Here is a 6,358-nt window from a genome sequence, read left to right on the forward strand (position 1 = left end):
AGTAAAGATTCATATTTTGAAGGTGGCTGTTTCAAATATCTTGTATCGAAGCCAGAAAGAAAGTTTGCGTCTAGCCAGAAGAACGGAAAAACTGTTCGTACACAATCGCGGAGAGCACTATTTGCTTCGGCATTCGCAGGTTCATTCCCAAGCAACCAGTACCATGGTGTCCACTGGTATATGATTGGGCATTTTCTTATAGGCGCAACTGCGGCATAGAGACGCACAAAGTCCAATACGCAATGAGCGCTGCCTGTAGAGGCGCCATGAAAACCCTCTTGGGCCGGTTCTGAAAACAACGGTGGAGTCCGTTGGCAGCCCTGCCCCGGGCTGGCACGTGTTTGCTGGCCACGCTACCGGCTTGTCGGGGCCACTGTGGCTCAACTTAGTGCCCAAAATTTCCTCGTGTTTTTCAGTGAAAGCCATTTCTAATGCTGCAGAAAGATGTTGAGATGGATCGTTGCTCAGCGAGAGTGGTCGCGTCTTTGACGGCGCTGCAGTATGGCGAGCCCAAAGCGCCTGTGTGCTAAGTGCTTTTGGCAAGGGCAATACTCCAGACTGCGAAGCACACTTGACGCCATTACCTGTTTCTGAAACTTCCCAACAGCACGTATATGCTGCACGTGCTGCGAAGCCCCGACACGTCAAGCCACTGTCGAATACTTCCTTCGTATTGCCCAACAACCATGCGCCATGGAGCGCCTGCTCTGAATACCCGCATGTCGCACTGCTTATAGCAATTGAATGTCTTGCCGGAAAATTACCACGCCAATGCAAAAACCACACCTTTCGGCACAGTTCAAGAGTTTTGACGAAAGAGTCTGATGCGCGATGAAATTATTTCATGTGGCGCCACTGTAACCCGGTCAGTTACTGACACTTGAGCAGACCGAATAAAAATTACAGGATTGCACGTAAGTCAGCTTAGCAGCACTATTACGAAAGTGTTTCCCTGTCCTCGTTGCCCTTCATTTTTCATTTTCTGTATTTTTATTCTTTTTGGTTATGTATTTGTTTTATTTCTTTTTCATTTAACTTTTTTGGTTTTATACCTTTTTATTTTGGGTTATTTCATTACATATACTTTGCTCAAGAACTGTTGCTTAATCAACTTTTATATTTTTGTTTTATTTACCAATCAAATTATGATTGACAGTTCGTGTAGACAACTTCCGTCTATAGCTTCCGTCTAGAACTTCCGTCCACGCCACTTATCAGCCAAGAAAGGCTTTCGCCTTAAAAGGGAGTGAGGGGAAAATGATCCAAGTACAATGATACGGCACCGCAGCGATACAATGTGCAAGGTCAACACTCTCCAGCGCTTTGCAAAGCAGCTGTAGCGTTTGTTTTTATTTATAATTCCCGCACTAGCAATAAGATGCAATATTAAAAAAAACTCATGGTAATAAGCCATACCTTTCAAAATATACTATTTTAGACTGTAACTTTTCGAGCTCCTAACTGCTGCTGTACAGGCGCGTAATGTATGCGTAGCCTTTTTCACTCGGTAATTCTCGGTTGAAAAAAGAAACAACCTACCAACTGCACCGAGTTGTTCATTTACGCCTGATATCTGTCAGCTGTTGTGATTTGGAAGCACTAGTCTACGGGGTCGTAAATGTAACTGGCGGGTACGCTGGGCTCTTGGTGTTAGATTTCTTTCAATTAACAAAATGCTATCTAGAGACCTCGCTGTTTTTCGTTACACTCAGGGACAAACATTGTTTCATAGTCGTCTATGAAACCTGCTAACATTATCCACCTTGGTGGCTCGGCCGTTAGGCCTTTCATTACCGACATCGTCACAATAAAGCGAAAGGGTGACAGAACAAAGCCCTGCGGCACGCACAGTTCAACCGGACGAGGCGCGCCCTGTGCATAACCTGTACTTAGCGCAACAGCCCTGTTCATAGCGCAACAACCGTTTGCTCCCCCGTGGCTAGCGAATGATGTAATCAAATCCCAACCGCTGTGATAAAAAAAGGCAGCGCGCCAGAATAGCATGCTTGTCCGATTATCAAGTGGTACCCTGAAGTGTGCACATGGTGGCACATGCAATTATGCAGTCTTTGTTGGAGACGCGTAAGTGAAAGTCCAGCTGACAGCAGCAAGCCAGCGGGAGCAGCCCTGTCGCTGCTTCGCAATAGCGACAATAGGTGGCGCAGCCGGCGCTGGCCTCTTGGCCACTGTAGGGCTTCACCCCACAGTGGAAAGCAGCAGGGCTGATTTATCCAAGGCATTGAGGTTTAAGTACCGTGAATGGAAAGTAGAGTTTAAACGGGTAGAAGTAACCAAGCGAAGGTTATCTGATTGGTGGCTGAAATCAACAGAGGAGTAAAATTTCATGTCATGGCTACGTGGCTTGAACAACCGCCCGATTTAAAGGGTTCAGCCTTAGCCATCCATCCATCCATCCATCCATCCACCCATCCACCCATCCACCCACCCACCCATCCATCCATCCATCCATCCATCCATCCATCCATCCATCCATCCATCCATCCATCCATCCATCCATCTATCCATCCATCCATCCATCCATCCATCCATCCATCCATCCATCCATCCATCCATCCATCCATCCATCCATCCATCCATCCATCCATCCATACATACATACATACATACATACATACATACATACATACATACATACATACATACATACATACATACATACATACATACATACATACATACATACATACATACATACATACATACATACATACATACATCATACATACATACATCCATCCATCTTGGCGTGTAGTGGGAGGAGCGTTGTTGCAGTCGCACCATGCAGGGCGATTTTAGAGAGAGAAAGAAACAGGAGGACAGCAAGGCGGGGAGGTAAACCAGGCAATGCCCAGTAGGCTACAATACACATGGAGAGGGGTACATAAGGAAAAAAAGGGAAGAAAGAGCGGCAACAAAATTAGTTTTTCACGTGTCCATCGACCACTATGACAAGGGGACAGAGGGCGCACAATTAAAGCTGAAAATTTATAGTCGGGAAATCCGCCAGTGTGATTTTAAATTTGCGCTACATACACTAAGGCTAATGCTCCATTTACATGGATGGATCGCTTCATGCCACAGCCACAATGCCCCTCTTCCTTGGTGTCTGCGACAGATGTCGAACTGACTTCAGTCTGTACATCTGGGTAGTTTATTGGTAAAGACAAACGTCAACAATACTTGATATTCTGTGAAGCTAAGCGCCCCACGGCCCGCAAGCTGCATCGCAATACTGACTCATGCAAATACAGTCGTTCAAATCACAGATCTGCTTCACGATGCCATGTCGCCGGATACGACATCCTGGGTCAGCGGCTGCTAGCGTACTGCTACATCGCTGTAAATTAGGCTGCAAACGAAGCCACCTTATCTGCCCGCCAAGAAGCTATATGTATTACGACGTCGGTCTTCCTAACAGCCGGAGAACGTAAGCGACAGATATACGCGCGTGAACTCAGGTTTACAGCTTGGACTTTGTGAGCGATTATACTAACTCCCGTCTGCGTGTTTTCGGCAGCTGTGGTGCCTGTAACAGCAGCGTAGGCAACAAGCGTGCATTTTGTGAATGCTTTCTGGTTAGTGCGCAAACTTCGGGGTTTTATGTACCGCATTTCAAAAGCTGTGTTACTCGCCCTCATGGAGAACAGGATGCTAAGAGTGTAACTTCCGCGCGCGAGATGCTTAAACGACCGAAATTACTGCTTTGTTCTGCTTTTCGCCCTTACGGCTTAGCGCTTGCGCGACAGTTTTGACAGTTCCGCACTAATCATGAAGCAATATTTTTTTTTCTCTCTAGTGTTTCGCCAAGGACAGAGTGTACAACCGGAATCCCTTTTCGATTAACCGTCTTTCATGTCCTTTCTGTACTATTTTTCCAGACTACAGCCTTATGCAAGTTGCCCCAATTCTTATGACCACCTTTTGTAAGAGAATAGTTATGACCGGCGAATATTACTGGCTCAAACGTCTAGAGAAACTAAGTAACCACTTTTGGGTACAACTTCGTCTACCATTTCTAAGGCGCTCAATCGATCTTTTTTCAGTCTCAACACAACTTTCTGCATGGCGGTGTCGTGACAAGCGGCATATGCATCCGGTGTAATCTCAGCCTGGCCTGCATAGAGGAGCACGGACATATTATGAAGCATACAACCACCCCAGTAGCACAAACGGGGCTCTGAATTGCGGGCCCTTGTGGGCCCGGCACGGGCTGCCCACAGGGGCCCGACGTGGGATATGTGCGGGATTTGCAACTCGGCATCGGGGGGGATCCACAAGGGCAGCCCAGTGGGCTTACTGCATAGCCCCACGCAGCTCCGCGCTGGATCCCCTTGGGCTAGCCCGTCCCGGGCCCACGCGGGCTAGCCCACTCCGGGCCCACGCGAGCTAGCCCGTTCCGGGCCCACGCGGGCTAGCCCGTTCCGGGCCCACGCGGGCTAGCCCGTTCCGGGCCCACGCGGGCTAGCCCGTTCCGGGCCCACGCGGGCTAGCCCGTTCCGGGCCCACGCGGGCTAGCCCACTCCGGGCCCACGTGGGCTAGTCCGTCCCGGGCCCACGTGGGCTAGCCCGTCCCAATCCCCCTTGAGCTAGTCTGTTCTGGTCACAGTAGGCTTCTTAGGAGACACTTGCGGGAAGTCAACAAAGGTAACCCATATAGAACCCATAGCCTTTAAGCCCACCTACCCAATTAGACTTAAGGCCCACCTGCCAACCCAGAGAGGCTTTCTTCACTTCAGTATTTTTTGTGTACATATTACTACTGAAATTACATTCCACATATCTGACAATACAACGCAAGTAAGAATTCTTATTTATTTGTTTTTGCAATGCATATGGTGGGCATTAAAAGAATGCCTCAATTACTGGGGTGAAGGGTCCACCCCCTTCATCCGAGCCCTCCGACCGCCATCCCGGTCTCTCGCCCCACGCAGAAATGCTGCCACTCTGTTATTGATGCCTTCAATGGTGGCTGTAGGTATTCTGCGCTGCACAGCAGCTGTAAAAGTGAACAAATAAACACACATATCAAACTGATATTCGGTATGGTGGATAAAAATCACTTTGCACAGTATAACAGTCATCTTCCAGGAAATGCTTGATAACCATATGCAATGCTACAATGTGCAATGCTTGAAATATCAGCAAATTTCTTTTGCTATTAATATCTGTAGCCATAATAAGCATAAATATCCATAGTAAGAATAACCGATAGGTGCATGAGTCATTAAAGGACAATAGACACCTAAATTTATTGCGTGTTTTCTTCTGTCAAACGACGCGTTAGATAAAAAAATACATGTATTACCGGGTAGTATTTGCCTACAGCCCCGCTAAATAATTTATAATTGAATTTCTTCTCTTATGCGGTTTTGGCTTCATCGACCGAATGACGACTGTCGTCAAGTTGATGTTTTGGTCACATGATGCAACTAGAAAAACTAATACAATCGCTGATATGTAGTTTTAATTCCCCACGACATTTAATCCAGCCTGTTCCGAGACCTGGAAGGACAAAAATTATCTGTCAGCAATAATATAACCGATTTGTTATGTCTCATGTGAATTAAACACCAACTACACGTCGCAATCATCGTTCGACTGATGAAACCAAAACAACGTCAAGAAGAAATTCAATTATAAATTATTTAGTGGTCGTACATGTATATGAATGTCTAATGCATCATTTGAAAGAAGAAAACACACAAGCAAAAATTCAGTACCTATAGTCCTTTATATTTGGATGCCTACTCAGTATTCGATAACGGAAGTGTTGAAAGCCACACCAGGTGGATTGAATGTAGCTTTTTCCTGCAATTAGATGGTGTGTTCACAAAATGTCTATAATCTTCAGAAGATTCCCATGTACTCACCAACAATTGCACTGTACAGCCGAAGATTCTTAAAACTTTGTTTTTCACCCCGCCCCTCCAATGTGTACCTGAGGGCCACGGGAGTTTTTACTAAAGTCTTCATAATAAGTTTTGTTGTCTCATCAGTCGTCTCGCCCCCGATAAGTGCCAGCTTTCTGATCTGAAATAGATTATACACATTATACAAAGCAAACTATATGCCATTAAAACCCTACAATGAATCTTTAATAAAGCTCCATCTTAGAGGAACCATGTGGAAGTCAACAAAAAATCAGAATCATGTAGAACAGGGTCATACAGAGGACTCAAACAGACTTATGATCACAGTGGTGTGATCTATCAGCCTAACGATAACAATTCTCTGTTGTCTTCTATACGCCCATCTTTGCATCATCATATGAACTTCCTTTTATTCATGACTCAATGGCATATGCTTCCCAAACAATAAGATAAGGGGGAAAAAGTGA

General features: G+C 45.9%; 1 long non-coding RNA gene across 1 annotated transcript; it reads right to left on the reverse strand.

Annotated features, from left to right (window-relative positions):
• Positions 1–4,819: 4,819 nt before the first annotated feature.
• Positions 4,820–5,982, reverse strand: LOC144105149 (uncharacterized). Its single transcript, XR_013308711.1, has 2 exons — positions 5,892–5,982; positions 4,820–5,017 (listed from the first exon to the last, which is right to left on the reverse strand). It is a non-coding gene; the product is annotated as an uncharacterized LOC144105149 (long non-coding RNA).
• Between the last annotated feature and the right edge of the window lie 376 nt (positions 5,983–6,358).

The sequence above is a fragment of the Amblyomma americanum genome, chromosome 1, assembly GCF_052857255.1.
Source record: "Amblyomma americanum isolate KBUSLIRL-KWMA chromosome 1, ASM5285725v1, whole genome shotgun sequence".
Lineage (NCBI taxonomy): Eukaryota > Metazoa > Arthropoda > Arachnida > Ixodida > Ixodidae > Amblyomma > Amblyomma americanum.